Here is a 17687-nt window from a genome sequence, read left to right on the forward strand (position 1 = left end):
AGATAATCCTGACTTGGTGTTGAAAGAATAGCACAAGAGGTTCTTGGGAGTTTAACTCATCTTCAAAGCATGTGCCTTTAAGCACATTTTTAGAAGACCAATGAAGAAAGGGTAGGGATCTGCAAAGAATCCTTGCAGTTAAAGTATTTGTTTCACAAGTGGGAGGTATCTCCTACTATTCCACAAACATATTAAAAAAGGGATTTTATTATGTTATGTTTATAAACAACGCCAATCTACTTAGCCATGTGTTCCCCTGAGACAGCTTTCTATAAAGGATACTATTAATGGATTGCTGGTTCAATCTGCCTATGATGTCATTATTTCCAAGATCTTGAAAGAGACTATTTTATTTGGGGCGGCTGTAGGCTCTATTTCAAGAATTGTACAAAAGCACCATTATTCTCCAGGAACCCAATAAAAAAACTATTTTATCTTTAAAGTTCAACTGTTGTTGTTCATTTCTATAACAGGACAGAAACTTGTAAGTGAGTAGCACATTAGATATAGCCACAGGCTTTTCATTTTACTTTTAAAGGTTGGCCCTTAGCACTGTGGAGTTGACTTTAATGGATAACCAGCAACAGTTTGTACGTGTTCACAAATTGATTTCATACTTGACTACTAGGTTTTTCAGAGACAATTCAAATTGCTTTCGTGTATGGGGTATATTTTGTTTATTCAACCCTTAGGACTTAACGTGGTTTAGCAATGCTCTGTAATTACACCTGCAATTCATCAGCAATAAGACATAAGCCTCTTGTTTCATGATAAGCAAGGAGCCTAAATATCCTTTTTTCTTCAGAGTACTAGAAGAGATTACCTCTCTCTTTCCCTTTGTCTTTCTCTCTCCCTTTCTGCCCACTCCCCACACAAGTTTGAAGGCATGTACATACAGGGGTACACATGAACACATACAGAGGGTCCTTCATTAACCTGCCTTGACACAGAGCTATATTGCAAAGGATTTTAGAGAAAAAAACTATTACCAAGGTGCACGGCAACTATAAATTAAATGATTATAGATTATAAACAATTGTCATTAGTCTCTCATTCCTCCAAAATGCATTATTTTAACCAGTGAAGTGCCAAAATTGGACACTCAGGGAATGCTGGGTAGGCGAAAAAAGGAAAGCCACCAACTTGTGCAGATCCAGAAGTCAAGGGGAAAAATCGGTAATCAACTATACTCTAGCTAATGTGACTAAAATTCACACTATGGCCTATGTGTTGGTTTGAATACAACCAAAAATGCCAATTGTGTCCATTTACTACAAGTACTCTACCCAAGTATGTGAAGGACGAGAATCCAGAAATACTAGTTGTACAGCTTGCAGGACGATCTATTAAGCCATGAGCAACTGAAATAAATATTTTTTTTTATCAGATCACATACCGTCAGATAAATAGAAACAACTATATATCTGTATTATTGTCTGCTTTCAAAATAGACATAACTATTTATTTTCATATTTTCCCAATGAAAATTAACACTGCCCTCCTTTTAAAAATAAAAGCCCAGGTTAGCACATGTACAGTCATGATCTAACAAACCCAGAAGTAAATCTCCAAAAACACCAGCCACACAAGGCTATTATCACAAATCGGAGTACATCAAGGTTCTTTTATTCCCTTTTCATAGCAAAGGAGAGGATCAAACACAGGACTGAGCTGCTGACTAAGGGAAATTTCCAGCATCTGAAGATTTCTACTGATTTTTCAGACCTTAATGCCTATAACATGCTAAGATGCCAAAGCAAGCATTTACAGGGAAAAGAATGAACCAGAACCAGGTCTCCTAGCAACTCTGAACCCACACTACCATTCCCAAACTAGGTGGAAAAGGAACAGCCCAACCACTAACTATAGCCAACTGGATGGGCCCAAATCCATTTTTATCATCTCTTCTCAAATTGCACAGCCATTATCCAAGTCACTCCCTCATGAGATCATAAGTTCCTTGAGGGTAAGAGTCCCTCAGTCATAAATATACACTTATATACTACTACTACAATCTCTTGTTCCCAATAGACATTAAATACATGTATGAAGTAACAAAATGGAACTCTATACATTCTATGTATTTGTTACAGCTATGAGTTTTTCATAAAGTTGCATAAGCATATAGACCTAATTCTAGCAGGTCAGAGACAAGAAAGCATATTTGGAAATATCAGCACTAGTCTAACCGCCAAGTAGTTGGGCATTATTTCAAAGTCAGCTTCCAACTGATTATCAACACCTCATTTTAAAACATATGACTTTGTAATGTCCACAGGGCTTCCAGGTCTTGCTCTTCTTTGAACCTGACATCAATACTGTGAAGAAGAAAGTATCATCTCCATTTCTTACATGAGGAATTTACAAGCATTGAGTTTAAGTACTTGCCAAAGGTCACAAGTGAAAAAACTGAGAACAGTATCCAATCCCTCAGCTCCTGAACTGGTCAATTCCCGTCCCAGTACATCAATACAATGCATATCCAAGTAAATCCACAAATGCACACAGACTCTTCATATATACATCTTTATCCTCCTAGAATATTAATACAACTGGTCCACCCTTTTTCATTTCAACCCACTTCATGCTGGTACTTACTTATTTCAAATGGTTTTTCCCATTCACACAAGGCTAGGTAATTTACTGACAAAACTCCAACAGGTTTCGTTGACCAGTTGTACCAATTCTTAGATGGCCCGGTTTTGGAGCTTGCCTCTTCTGGGGCACTCAACAAGGGAGCTTTGCTATCAGAGACAGGGGTGTGCTGTTTCAGAGAGCCTCACTAGGGAGATACCATTACAGTGTGTAATGGAGGGAAGCCAATTCTAAGATCATTTGATCAGAAGGAGCTGAGCTACTTGTTAGGCAGGAGATCTGCAAAAGCAGCCAGACAAGCTAGAGAGGCACTAGCTCTTTTTACAGCTGCCTAGTTTCAATCTTAGATCATGTAAGAGATAGCTCACGCTGACATACACACAAGCACACTCACACAGCATACATTCATGTTCTCTCTCATACAAACAAGCCAATGAGGTCAGTTCTGCTGTAATGTTGTTTTTGGCTAATATTTTTATGAGTGACTTCCATTGTTTTCAGCAGGAACTTGACACTAATTGAGTACAAGAAGCCACCATATTGTAGTTGCGGATTTCATGGACAGGTTGCAAATAAGGAAGTTAACAGGTATAGTCCAGCATCCAGACTCCATATACTGCATAGAAGGAACAAATCATTCTTTTTCTTTTTTAAAATGTAGTTCTTTTTAGAATGACTTCTTAAGCTCCTAGACATATGCAGCACCATACTTTATTATTCATTGTATATGCTGCATGAGCTAATGTCCAGAAAATGCTAATGATTATCTGGCATGTACTTGTATTGGCAAACTGATGCATTATTACAGGTTTCAGCTTTCTATTTCCAATAATGATGCTTCCAAAAAGAGAAAATGAGATCTGTAAAGAATAGAGGTAGAAATATTTCAAGCATTAAAAAACCAAAAGTAATTACCCTAAAAGATGCCTCAAAGAAATTGGTGGAAAAAAGAAAAAGGAAGCAAAACCTAGTAAGAAAACATTTCCTAGTTCTCCAAGAACATAACATTATTGGAAGCATTTAGATGGAACAACTTAGATATAGACTAACATCCCAAGCAAGCAGGATATGGCAAACTAATGTTTTGAGTCTTCAGAGGCCTCATCGCTGTCTGTTACTATGCATGGATAAGAATTATACCCTTCATTGATCCACACCAGTGAAATATCAACAAATGCCCTCAAATTTAAGCTCAGAAATTCAATTCCTGAATTTCCTAGAGATTTCTGCATACCATAGAGGTACCTGAATGTTGCTTTTCAACCTGTGTGTCATGGCTCATCATCTTAGGTTCTTGCTCTATTCCCAGTTCCCCTGTACCCAAGTCAGCTTTCTACAGGGGAGGTGCCCATTTCACATCTGAAGAGAAGAGCTACCTGGGGCAATGGAGATTTGTTATTATTTCTAAACTAGGAACTCATATCAATTTAACAAATTCAGTTCACCAAAAACGTGACTTCTTGCTAGAACTGTAAGTTAAAGAATTTGAACTGGAGTAAAATGCAGCAACTCTTCCTCAAGTTTTTGCCCCTTGATCTAAGTTTACATGCCCATATTTTAAAAGAGTTGAGCATACATTTCAACATTTGAGAGCTATGTTTAGGAAGAGGAAACAACATCTATTAAAAGCAGGCTTTCCTAAAATACTGAAGGAAGAATGGAACATAACAAGACTTACTTTCTATCCATCCCACTTCACAATGGTAGGGGATAAACGTTCAGCTGACAAGGGCCTTACTTGTAGGAATTCCCCATCTTTAAGCCCACCAGACAAATGTTTTGCATTACAGAAAACTCACATGAGATGTTGAAAAGAAGATGATAATACACCCAAAGCAGTCTCTTTAAAAATTAAAAGAATGATCTGAAGAACAAACTCATGATTGAGTATGTTGATTTTTCCATGGCCTTTCTGTGCAGCTTACACAAGCTCATAATTTGCAAGTGGCTGAATGCTTATTACTTTACTACCTGGTTGCAGCTGCTGCTGTACACCTACAGAACATATGGCTCATCATTAGTTCATGCTAGAGTAGATGTCTACCCCAGCACAAGATCAGCTTTACTTCTCTAGTGTTCATACACATACAAAGCAAAGACTGCTATGTGCCTAAGTCTTTCTGTGGACCTGGGAAGCCCCCAAGCTGAGATCACAGGGCCCAGCCCTCATCACAAAGGAAGGAAGATAGGGTATTTGGGAGGAAAACTGCATATAAAATAGAACAGGGCTTGGTGCAAGGAGCTGAAATCAGCGGGCCTGAGGATAAATTGGCCAGTAGTTCTTGAATCATTCCTGTGAAGCCTGTACTGTAGCCTAGAGTACATTCTGACAAAAGCACTGGGCAGAGAGAAAGGGGAGGAAACTCAGGTGTTCATAATAAATGTATATGCCGCTGTATCAAATGACGCCCATCTTAGAGCATTCTTTATTCTTCAAGATTGAGTCTGATAAATTCCCTATGTCATAGCACTCCCAATTATGCCAGTCAATCACCAGCTGGTTTCGTGTTCTTCAGTAGATCACCTAGGCATGCTCTATACTCTTCTGCACAGCTTAATAATAAAGGTCTATAGGTCACACAGCTTCATAATGAGAGGAAACGAAAAGATCTTACGTCAGCCCAACATTCCTTTTTACAGGAAAATATACCAACTAATGCCTTCTCCTTGTTGATTTCTGGTTGACTTTCATTTCAAAAAATCCTGAGCCCCAAGCAGAGAGGTATCAATCTGAGGTGTCAGATAGTAACTCCAAGAACATATTACTGAGGCCCCTCAAATAACCCATCTGTGCAAGAATTCACTTACTCAAACCACAAATATTTACCAGTGCCTATGTGCTAGTCATCATACTAAGTAATGGGCGTAAGCAGATAAATAAGTGTCTAGCTCTGAATGAGGTTATAGGCTCCAGTAGTGAGTTTCATTCCTGGCCACACATTATATGTAAAATGTATGTCATATACAGACAAAAATAGAACTACAAAACAAGTAAGGATAAGTACATTGCAAAATGAGAAGTAAAATTTAAAAAAGAGGAGCTATAGCACTTCAGAAGAGGGCAAGACTCTCTTCACCTTATTTCTGTATTAGAAATCATACTACCACGTACAAGGAATGTGGTCGATATTGTTCCAGAGAACATAACTGCCTGGCCTTACATCCCCCGATCACCAACATTCATATGTACCAGGTATTATGTCAGGTATAGGGAGCTTACAAAGAGAGATGAATAAAGACAAATCTCTATCTTCAAAGAGCTTCTAGTCTAGTGAGGAATGCAGACATGCATATATACAATAAGAATAGAGTGTGATACAATCTAGGTGGGCACAAGATGCTTGGAAGGGACAGAGCAGGCAGGATAGCTAATATTCCCAGATGGGTCAGAGGATATAGCACTTGAGCAGGGTATGGAAGGATGAGCAGGAATTCAATAGGATTTGAAAGGTAGGAAGCAGTAGGTTGGTGTAAAGTATTATTATTCAACATTATATTTCAACCAATGAATACTTCAAGCATGCTAGATTAGTTTTCTTAGCCTTGGGCCCCTGTTTCTGCTGGGCTGAATGATATTGGTACTATATAAGTAAAAGAATACATCTCAAAACTCTGGAAGAAAATAATATGTGTAAGGCTTAAAAGAATTTTTAGAACTGTATCCATATATAAACAGAAGAGATCTCCTTGGGGAAATTTATTAGGCACAAAACACTCAGAAAAAGAAACCTACCTTCCATGTTACATTTAAGAACTACGTTGCATCTTGTTAGGTGGACTTAATTTGAGGGGTTGATTTTTCTTTAGTAGGTTTTTTATAAACCCAAAGTAATTGTTTCTGACAGGAAGAATGACCAATCCTAGCTCTACTTCTGGATTTTTCTGTGGTCCTGAGAAAATCATTAAACCTTCATAAGTTTATTCACCATTTACATAGTATTTATTATGTGCAAACGTAGGCATTGTATACTTTGAAAGGACCATGGAAGAAGGGTAGCTAATGATGCCTGGAGGGGTCAGAGGATATGGCACTTGAGCAGGGTATGAAAAGAAAGTAGGAGTTCACCAGGTTCTAGGGTGAATGATGAACAAAGTTGCTCCTGCCCTTGAAGAGACTTAAAATGTAATAGACGTCAGCCATGATATCTCAGTGCAAAGATGAGAAAAGGTTGCCATGGGAGGGCAGAGAGAGACTCCCAACAGCATGAAGGAGGAGGCTTCACAGGGGAAGTACACTTGAGTTGAATTAGGAAGAACAATTAACCACACCATTTTTCAGGTCAAGCAACAAGGTGTATTAAGGAGATCAGGGACAAAAAAGAGAAATGGAAAAAATAAGATCCACAGAGACAACATAAGAAGGGTTTAATATGCCTTTCTACAAGGGTTGGACTCCTCTTGTGTATATGAAGAGGTTTCAAGTAGTGAGACAGCATGATTAACTTTGAATTTCAGAACTATTACTCAGGTGACAATGTAGCAGATATCTACGGTTGAAGACTTAGGAAATGTTTTTCCTGTGGAGTCAGATGTTACAGGTAGCAACATGGAAATCATTTTGAAAACTGACAACACTAAGGTGATTGGTCAGAAGAGAGGAAGCACAAGCAGCATGGGAACTGGAAGACATGAGAAGAGAGATGTCAAGAGAGGTCTCTACAGTGGACATTGGCTAAAAATGGTAGAGGTGCTAGGCTTGATATGATTAACTGTTCTCAGCACCCCAAATGGAAATCGGTACAAATATATTTCTACGCCAAGAGGCCCAGAGGAGTATGGGAGGCCTAGTGGTTTTTGTAGGCTTTTTAGTTTACTTTGGGATTCCAAATAGAACTATGCCTCAGTTTCCATATTTGTGACATGAAAATAACCAAATACCTTAGAATGGGGATGAAAAACAACTACTGAAGTTAGCGTGCCGATAACAAATATGAATATATTGGAAGACCCTTGTATTAGCAATCATTAGACCACTTGTAATAATTGCACTCTAAAGAGAATAAGAACAAATTATTCTAATATTTTTGGCCAATACAACAGCACTTATTGTGACAAGTATCACGTTGGAGTCACCACCTGAGACCTCAATCATGTAGGAGTCACCACCTGAGATGTTGCTCACCACCTGCAGAGGTCTGTCCTGCAGACCCTGACTCAATGACAGATGAATGAATACACTCGCACGCACTAGTCTGAGTGGACTAGGGATGGTTGTTGGCTGCTTTCAGAAGATGACTGCAGCTAACCGACCCTCACTCCCTGTAACTGCTCACATTTATTCAGGGTAGATTTAACAACAGAGGTTCTAGGTCAACATGCTTGTGGATAATTAACATGGTTAAAATAGGGGTCTTACGAATGATAAAAGCTTTAGGTTCCAGGGGCCCAGAGTAAACACCATTAATGGGTAATTCCCCTTTGACTTCCCACAGAGGGCCATCCAGCGCAAAGTTTACATGAACAAACAAATTAGAGTAAAGACAGAGGAATGTGGGGTAAACAGACTTAACTGGGGAAGCTTTCATTTTCCCTATATTTTACCCTATGCTAACGTAATGAACTGGCTGCCTTCAGCCAGTTCCAATAAAACTTTTCTTTCAGCCTTCCAAAAGGTTTGCAAACCTAATATTTTGCCAGCCACCCTGAGTGAATTCCAACAATAAGTTTTCTATAAAATTCATCTGAATTTTTATCCAGACTAACAGCAAACATAATAATACTACAATATGCAAAGATGAGAGGATAAAACCAATGACACAATAGAAATATCAGTGAGAATTTAACTAGCACTATCTAGTGGGAGGCAATATCTAAGCATCTACCTTTGAGAAGTATAAACTACATAGCAAGTAATTAAAAAAACTGAAAACATCAATTCACATGTGGTGGAAAAACTGTCTCTCTCTCTCTATTCCTTACAATAGAGAGAGTACTATTACGAAAAATACAATTGTAGCAGTGGTTCTAACACATTCATTTAGTATTATGAAACTGTTCAATGGAGAGTCGGACATGTGGGATGAAGATATTACCAGCATGGGAATATACACAATTGCTCAGGAAGACTACAGAACGAGAAAGAGGATCAGACCAGATCTCTGTGGAACATGAACGTCTAGGGGCTGGAATACGAAGACCGACTAATGAGCTCTGAGAAAGATGGTCAAAGAGGTGGGAGAACTGATATGTTGTCACAGAAACCAAGAGAGGAGGGCTTCAAGATGAATGTTTGGCTCTGACGAAAATGTTACAGAGAGGCCAAAAGTGCTTCTGTCTTTCTGTCCTCCCATCCTCTCCCTAAAGTTTACTAAACTTGATGTCTTGTAATTCTCATGACAGAAAAATGGCCAAGTGGTACCACAGGTCTGTTAAAGTTTTTCCGTATGTTTTAAGAATTTCCAGACTTTGAACATTTGGTGTTACTGGAGCAGCAAGAGCAGAACCACTCAGTATTTATACCTCAAGATTTTCCTCTTGGTGGTGAATGGTACTACTATGGTGCTCAGTAGTGACACAGCTATGTTTGGAAAGGTAATGCTATGATGTTACATTTGTTTCACTCTTGAAACATTCTGGGCATTGCACAAGATACAAAGAGAAACACCTATGGTAGATAAACCGCAGCTCGCATTTAGATATTTTTGTCACAAGAAGGATTATGCTCAGTTCAAATTGCTCTTATTTGCTAACTTAAGCCCCCAAAAGCTTTTTCAAGTGAAGGTGCAAATATTCAATCTAGACTGGTGCATTCTCAGCCTAGCAATGTCACCCATGAGCTGCATGACATTGGGTGTATCTCTTTGCCCCTCTGAAGCTATTTCTTCACCCAGAAAAGATGATCACCTCACCAGTAGATTGTGAGGATCCCAGAATCCACATTTGGGAACTGCTTTGAAGTAATTTAAGACATTCTACAAATAGATGTTTACAGTTTATTCCACAGATTTCACAAGCCATAAAGAAAACCTCTATCATTTGCTGAAATCTTATGGCCCAGGTACTCTGCTAAAAGTTACTTATGTACAAGTTCACATAACTTGCATAACCCCATGAGATGTTATTATTACAGTATCTCCATTCTACACACGAAGACGCACACTCATTAAGTCACTTGACCAAGGTCACAGAACTAGTAAATGTAATAGTAAGATTATAGCATCCCATGTCTATGTGACATCAATGGCCATGCTCTTATTTCTGTTTCTTAAGTCATAAGTCACACAAAGTTTCATATTCAATTCCACAGTTATTCACAGCTTTTGCATGAACATGAATGTTCTTAGGGCTTTTGAGTAAGTAAACTGTGCTTCCACTGTGGTGTTTGGGACCAAAGCCTGAAAATAAGCAGACCTTCCACCCACAAAGCAACATTTCAACAATCAGAATCAAGGGCAGAAGAATGCCTATGATAAGAGAACAAATTGCTGGTTCCACCTGCATCAGTAATGTCTTCTACTCCCCACCCCCACAAGTTTGTGTACCGGCAAATAAAGGAGGCATCACCGAGGGGTTTACTGATTTCAAGAGGGGAAGCAGGACTAGAGGGGATAGCTAAATAAAGAGGAAACAGTACTCCAAGAAAAGCATGTCCTAAAGAGACACAGAAATTGAGGAAACCATGGACTAATCCTATTTTTCACTCATCGTTTTCTCTTTACTTGATCTTAGCCAAAAGGCCTGAGAAACAATGGGGATAATTTCTCAAACACAGCTAGAAAGTGTCCAAACTGGGATTCAAATGCTGGTCTGTCTGATACCAGAGCTGGTCCTCCTTATACCTCTATCGAAATGGAAGAATGGGTTATTAAACATTTTGAAAAGTATAAAATATCATATAAATGCAAAGGCGTAAACTTTCTCAGTGCTTCTCACTGAATTCAATCACATTTTGCCAGGTACATTTTTTTACTTTCTAATATTCAGCCAGTACAGCAAATTATATAAATTGTCTCTGGTGAATTTTGATGTAATGGCCAAAATTTTCCAAATGTAAAATTGCCCAGCTGTTTCCCTTAAGCCAGCAGTCCTCAACCTTTTTTGGCACCAGGTACTGGTTTTGTGGAAGACAATTTTTCCATGGACATGAGACAATGGGGTGGTTTGGGAATGAAACTGTTTCACCTCAGCTCATCAGGCTTAGATTCTCATAAGGAGTGCACAACTTAGTTCCCTTGCATGTGCAATTCACAATAGGGTTAATGCTCCTATGAGCATCTAATGCTGCTGCTGATCTGACAGGAGGTAGAGCTCAGGAAGTAATGCTTGCTAACCTACCACTCACCTCCTGCTGCCCAGTTTCTAACAGACTGCAGACCAGTACTGGTCTGTAGCCCAGGGGTTGGGAACCCCAATCTTAAGCTGTCTCCTGGAGGAGGTGGTGGTTAGATCTTAATTAAGTGCAATATTCCCACTAACGTCTGCAGATCACTCTTATTACTCTACTTTAGGCCCAGTAACAGAGTACTCTGTTTTACAATCTTCTGGGAATATGGCATAGCCCTGTGCTGAGCAAGCTATCTATAAGGAAGTTTACTTTGGGAAGTGACTTCTCTAAATTCTGACTGCTGTCCCCAGCTACTTGTGAACCATCAAGGTCTTTGGAGCCTACAGACGTCTCACTGGATTTCATGATAAAGATCCCTCCACCCCCAAGCTTCCAGACTGTTGCCTCATACTACTGGTTTCATGGCAACTTGATCTTTCCCACACAAATGAAAGTATCAGGAGGATATAGATGTGTCTTTCACCCATTTGAATCTCTGGGCCTAACACTGTGTGGGGCCCACAAACAATCCTCAATCTGGGCTGGTAAGGTCACTGCAATTCTGGGATTGAGGAAGAGAAGAAGAGACACACTGGGCCTGTAGTGATAAGATGTTGCTCTTAATTGAGTCTCAAAAGTAGCTTTTCAGGACCTAGCATTGTGCTAGGCATCAAAAATCCAAAACAAGCAAGATGATATAGTTTTTGCTATCAAAGACGTTCTCAATCTAATGGCCAGAGTTGGGATATTTTCCAGAGAATAGGCCCTTCCCTAAGGCATGCTACAACCTGTACCAAATGGCAGCTTAGTACTCATTTTTTCTGCTCCAGGGAGACTCCAGCAGGAGAAGCCATGTACTAGGGACACTCCTACAAGGCGATCATGTGTTTTCAAATCTGGTGGCACACCACTCTTGCACTAGGCTCCTGATCCATTGGTTCACTCCTGGGTTTTTGCTTCTTTATATCCACTTACAGGGAAACCTACAGTCTTTCTGAAGTGCAAGAAACTTCCTTCAGCTTGTCTTTATCCACGCCTACTGAAAAATCTCCTCTGGCAACTTGTTAGTAACAGCTGTTAAAATTTCAGTGGGGTCTACTATCGCACATGAACACTTACAGTACAAATTTACCTTATCATCCAGCTAGTTCATTACCCTTTCCTTTCCTTGAGTGCCATGTTCCAGGGTTAACAGGGTATTAGGCATACCTGGCTAGATTACAGGTGGAAGCAGGCCTGACCTTTCCATGTGTGTAACAGCAGCCAATTCCAGATCATAAATATAAAACCAGAGACATGCACTTTTGTGTATGAAACCATTAAGCGCACATAAAGAAACACATCCTTCACCTTCCTTTCACCACAGAAGAGAAATGAGGTAGCATAAACACAGTATCTAAACTCCAACCTGTGTTGCACAGGACTGGCTAACGCTGCATTACAGATGACCTCTGTAAAAAGAAAAAAAGTACGTGGAAAGGATAAAAAACAAACAAACCAAACAAACAAACAAACAAACAAACAAAAAACTTGATCTGTGGGTTTGAACCTTTTCTTTTTAATCCTAGACAGAAATTCTACTCCTTTCTGCTCTTAACAGATCTGTTTCTTGTTGACTTCCTCGATGAGACTAACATTTTTCCTTTGGCAACTGGTTGCCAATATAACCTTTCAGCAGGGGTGAGGAGAGCACTAGTGGCAAAGAAAGAAAGAAGAGAGTGACAACTAGTGAATATAAACTGTTGCTTGCAATTAGATGTATCCCAGTGTGTGTATGTGTGTGTGTGTGTGTGTGTGTGTGTGTGTGTGTGTGTCAGTGAGAAAGTATATAAATGCAGGGCTATTGGCATGAGGGGGGATGTTTAAGACTTTGGGAAAGCAACCCCATCAAAAAGTGGGCAAAGGATACGAACAGGCACTTTTCAAAAGAAGACATTTATGCGGCCAACAAACATATGAAAAAATGCTCATCATTACTGGTCACTAGAGAAATGCAAATCAAAACCACATTGAGATACCACCTCATGCCAGTTAGAATGGCAATCATTAAAAAATCTGGAGACAAGAGATGCTGGAGAGCATGTGGAGAAATAGAAACACTTCTACACCGTTCAACCATTGTGGAAGGCAGTGTGGCAATTCCTCAAGGATCTAGAAACAGAAATTCCATTTGACCCAGCAATCCCATTACTGGGTATATACCCAAAGGATTATAAATCATTGTATTATAAAGACACATGCACACGTATATTCATCATGGCACTGTTTACAATAGCAAAGACCTGGAACCAACCCAAACGGCCATCAAGGATAGACTGGATAAAGAAAATGCGGCACATATACACCACGGAATACTATGCAGCCATCAAAAAGGATGAGTTCATGTCCTTTGTGGGTACATGGATGAACCTGGAAACCATCATTCTCAGCAAACTGACACAAGAACAGAAAATCAAACACCACATGTTCTCACTCATAGGCGGGTGTTGAACAATGAGAGCATGTGGACACAGGTAGGGGGGCATCACACACTGGGGTCAGTTTGGCGGTGGGGGGCTAGGGGAGGGATAGCAGTGGGTGGGGAAATTGGGAAGGGATAAGATTAGCAGAAATGCCAGATGTAGGTGACGGGGGGCTGGAGGCAGCAGACCACCATGACATGCATATACCTATGTAACAATCCTACAAGATCTGCACATATACCCCAGAACTTAAAGTACAATAAAAAAAAATTAATTTTAAAAAGAGTCTGGGAAAGTATGGATGAGTGAGAGTGTGGGTTACTATCACTATATGTGAACCAGCGTGAATAGATGTGGGTCAATGTGATTATCTCAGTCGTAGCTCAGTGTCAACATGTCCATGTGAGAGTCTGAGTAAGAGTATATGGTGGATTGCAGGAGGGTGACTTCCTGAACAGGTGTGTTCATGTAAGTGTATTAACGTGAGAATGTGGCATGGTGTGAGTATGAGTCTATGTTGCCATATGTGGTATAAATAATTGCCTGTGTGAGGCACAGTCAACTGACTATTGCAATGTGAATTGTGTATGTCAGTGTGGTATGTTCTAGTGTGAACGCATGTCAGTGACTTTGCATGTCATTATATGTGCACTGGTGTGAATGTATGTAGCAATGTGAGAGAGGGCATGTCAGTATGAGAACAGAAGAGTGGGAATGTATAAGAATGTGAGTATGTGGCAAGTCTGACTGTGCCAGTGTGAAAATGTGTGATGTATGAGTGGGAGATGGTGTGTCAGAGGGTATACATGTTCATGTACACAAATGTGGAGGAGTATGATTGTGTGTCCATGGGAATAAGGGCGTGTATAATTTTAAGTGTGCAGTTGTGAATGGGAGCGAGTGAATATGTGAGAGTATAAGTACATGTTTATGTGAATTTGTGTGAGTACTGAGTATGAATGAGCATACGTATGTGTCACTCAATGTGAATATACTTGTGTGTGTAAGTGATTGTGTTTGAGTTTGAGAGGGTAGTGATGGTTGTCAATTAAAATAGCTGAGTTTATAAAAATGTGTGTGTGTGTGTGATTATATTTTAGAGTGTGTGCCTGCAAGTTTGGTATAGAATGTAATGATGTCTCCGTGTGAAGAAAGTGTGTGAGTGTGAATGTGTGTGTCAAAATATGTGTTTCTATGTATGAACATGATTACGTGTAAATGTGTCAGGGTAGGGAGATTGTTTTAGCTCTGTGTATACGAATGCAAGAGTGTATAATTCTAAGTGTAAAAGGGCAAGTGGGTAAGATGGTGCTTATGGTACGAGCAAATATGAACATGGATATATGAGCACGTATGTACATTTGTGTCCCTGTGATTGGTTTGTGACTCTGAGAATGAAACAGTGATGACATCAGTGCAAGTATACTGGAGTATATGAAATTGAGTATATGCATGGCTGTGAGTGTAAGAAATGGAGTGTGTGCAGGGGAAGTCAATGAGCAGGCAAGGGTAATTGTATCCTCTGTGTGGATATAAGTGTGAAAGTGTATGACTGTGTGTGAACCTGTAATATTAATAGCATAAAGGTGTGAGTGGCTATAAACATGAAGGTCGGGTACATGGTAAGTGCATTGTGTACATCAATATGAAAATGTGAATATGCAAATTTTGGTTTGTGGCAGTGTGAATGTACCTGAATGTAGCGTGTATGTAAATATGATTGTGTGTGAGAGTGAGGGGGTAAGAGTAATCATCACTTTGAATGACTCCAGTATGAAAAGTGAGTGAGCCCAGGAGATAATGTGACAGTGTGAATGTACAAGAGCATGGATGTGCTTATGAGAGTATGTATGTGTGTGCACGTGAACTAAAGAAACCAAAACAAGTTTGCATGGGATGCTGGGAAACTCTCTCCAGAAAGTCTCTTTCTTCCCAAAGCCACAGCATGTCTCCAGTTACAGGCAAGTTCTTTAGCTTCTCTCAGCCTCTATCTCCTCCTTGGTAAAACAATGATGATGATAATATCTAACTTGAGCTAGTATCACTTGTATAGTCAGAAACAGCAATCGCTATTAGAAAAAAAAAAATACCTACCTTGCAAGATTACCATAGGAGCAAATTGGTATGTGCCTAGCACAGAGCTGGCAACATTAGAAAATAAATACAAGTTATTATTGCATCTGTCACAGAACACCAAAGAGTGATCCAGGAGCTTCTCATTTTAGTCAGTCCTAGTCACCTTCTGTCCATCAAGGTCTATAGAGGATCCCCTACCAGAACATCGCTAGAAAGTTGAATGTATCGGTATCAACAAGGCTGTAATTTCATACCTTCATTTCCATGGCTGAAACTCTGGAGCTTCCCTTTCATAAGAAGGCATCACAGAAACACCTGCCACTGAGCTGGAGTTTTACCTTGTCTGTAGGTCCAATGTATGCTCAGTTTGAAAGGGAACTACATAGCTTATTCCTTGCTTGATTTTTGTTTAGTTTGTTTTTCTGGTTGGTTTATAAAAACATTTGGTTAGTTGTTTTTTGACTTGGGTAGTAGGAGAGATGCCTAAGCGGCTGACAGACGGACAGAAGACCAGACGTAGGGACAGCAAGCTACAAGCAGGTAGCTGGACTGCAGGGAATAGCAACAGAACACCAGATGGAGACGCTGACAGAAGAAGTTATGATGTTTGCCTGAAAGGCAAAGAGACAGAGAAGCGATCGGAGAGGCAGGCCATGAAACCTGAAAGAAGTGCAGAGGAAGAGAGAGAGGCCTAACTTGCAAAGCTGCTGGGGAACTGCTGAGCCCTTTTAAGGGAGACTAAAGATCTGTAAGATCCAGTCCCTGCCCTTGAAGAGCTTACAGTCTAGTTTTCCTGGTAAGACGAATACTGCAGAAACCATGCAAGAATTACCTAAGGCAGAAGGCAGCAAATGCCACACTGCATGCTACAGACTCAAGTGTCGTTGGAGACCTGCTGGAGGCAGCACATCCTGGTTTTGTGGGAAAGCAGAGAGAAGGTTCGGGAAGGTTTAAGCCAAGCCTGACAGGCCTAGAAGCATGGATGGAAGGGGTGGGGGTACGCTTCAAATAGGAAGGTAAAATTAAGGTTATGGGGCAGTAGAAATCACAGGAACTAATTGGCAAATTTGCAGCATGTGGCTAAAAAGCCACTCAGGCACCAGGAAAGAAGGGAAAAGAAAATGACAGCTTGATGGGAAGCATGTCAGTGTTACACTGAAGCTCTTCGATTCTGCCTGACATCTGCAAAGGACTTGCCAATGATTGTTACGTTTTTTCTCCTCCTCACCCCACAATGTAGGTCAAGGCTGTCATTCCCATATTACAGATGGGGTGGGAGGCAAGAGACTAAAGGCAGCTGTACTAGGCAAAATTCCCCAGAATGTAGGGGTCATGCCCTGAGGCCTAGCTCATGAGGTCCAGGCAGAGTCTTTGATATTGGGAGATCTGGTGGAAAGGCAGCATTTGCCTGTATTTGGAGATCCCTAACTCCCTGCAATGGACTCCATTACTCACCTCACAATGCCACTGCTGCAGGACTTCAGCACAGATGGGCACTGCCCATGAGAAGGGCCCAGGCTGACTTCAGCTCCTACGGACTCAGTGCTGGACACACCAGCTGCCACAAGATGCAAGGACTCAGCTGCTCTTTCTTGGGGGAAACCTGCCGAGAAAAGCATTTTCGGGGACAGGGAACCTCTTTCCCCACCTGCTACTGCTCCCTCATCCAACCCCCACCAAACATCATCGTACACACACAAATACAAATACACACACACACACTCTCTCTCTCTCTCTCTCTTAAGGGAATTTCAAAAATCCCTTAAGAAAGCTAGAAAATCAGAGAGCTAAGAAGTGTACTAAAGCATTGTTACATAGGATTCCAGAAAGGGCATAGAAGTGGGAGTCAGGAGATGGGAGTTGCAAGTTGAGAACTGCTGTTAGTCACCTCATCATTCTGGGCCTGCTTGCTATCAAGTGAAAAGACCTGCCTTAGTTGCCTTGGGTAAGTGTTGGGAAAACTAAATCAAATAAGACAGATTTGAAATATTTACATAGTTTGCATAATTATGGAGCAATGTGTATAATCACAGGAGGTGATAGAGTCCAGTGGACAAAAGGAAACTCAGAGACACTGGCCGGTGCAGGTTGGCTGTGTGAATGTGTGAGTTTCCTGATGTGGCACTGCATTCAGTTCAGTTCATTTCAACCCTCAACTCTAAGTCTCCATCTCCATTTCCATTCCCCTTTTCACTAACCTTTCACTGGAGAAGGGGAAAAAATGTCTGTCTCCCAGCAACAACACTCTGAGGTCTCCTAATTTGCTACCATCTCACAGGTGCTGAAGGCCA

The 17687-nt window shown here is 40.5% G+C and overlaps 1 protein-coding gene across 13 annotated transcripts in view; it reads right to left on the minus strand.

The window, feature by feature from the left end:
- PAK3 (p21 (RAC1) activated kinase 3) overlaps positions 1-17687 on the minus strand; it is a 289034-nt gene that overhangs the window by 108057 nt on the left and 163290 nt on the right. The window contains exon 4 of one of the 13 annotated variants that reach the window (XM_074391884.1): positions 16852-16999. The exons of the other annotated variants lie outside the window; for them this stretch is intronic. The gene's annotated coding sequence lies outside the window, so the exon portion shown is untranslated. The remainder of the gene's footprint in view (positions 1-16851; positions 17000-17687) is intronic. 13 annotated transcript variants of the gene reach the window in all.

The sequence above is a fragment of the Saimiri boliviensis genome, chromosome X, assembly GCF_048565385.1.
Source record: "Saimiri boliviensis isolate mSaiBol1 chromosome X, mSaiBol1.pri, whole genome shotgun sequence".
Taxonomy (NCBI): domain Eukaryota; kingdom Metazoa; phylum Chordata; class Mammalia; order Primates; family Cebidae; genus Saimiri; species Saimiri boliviensis.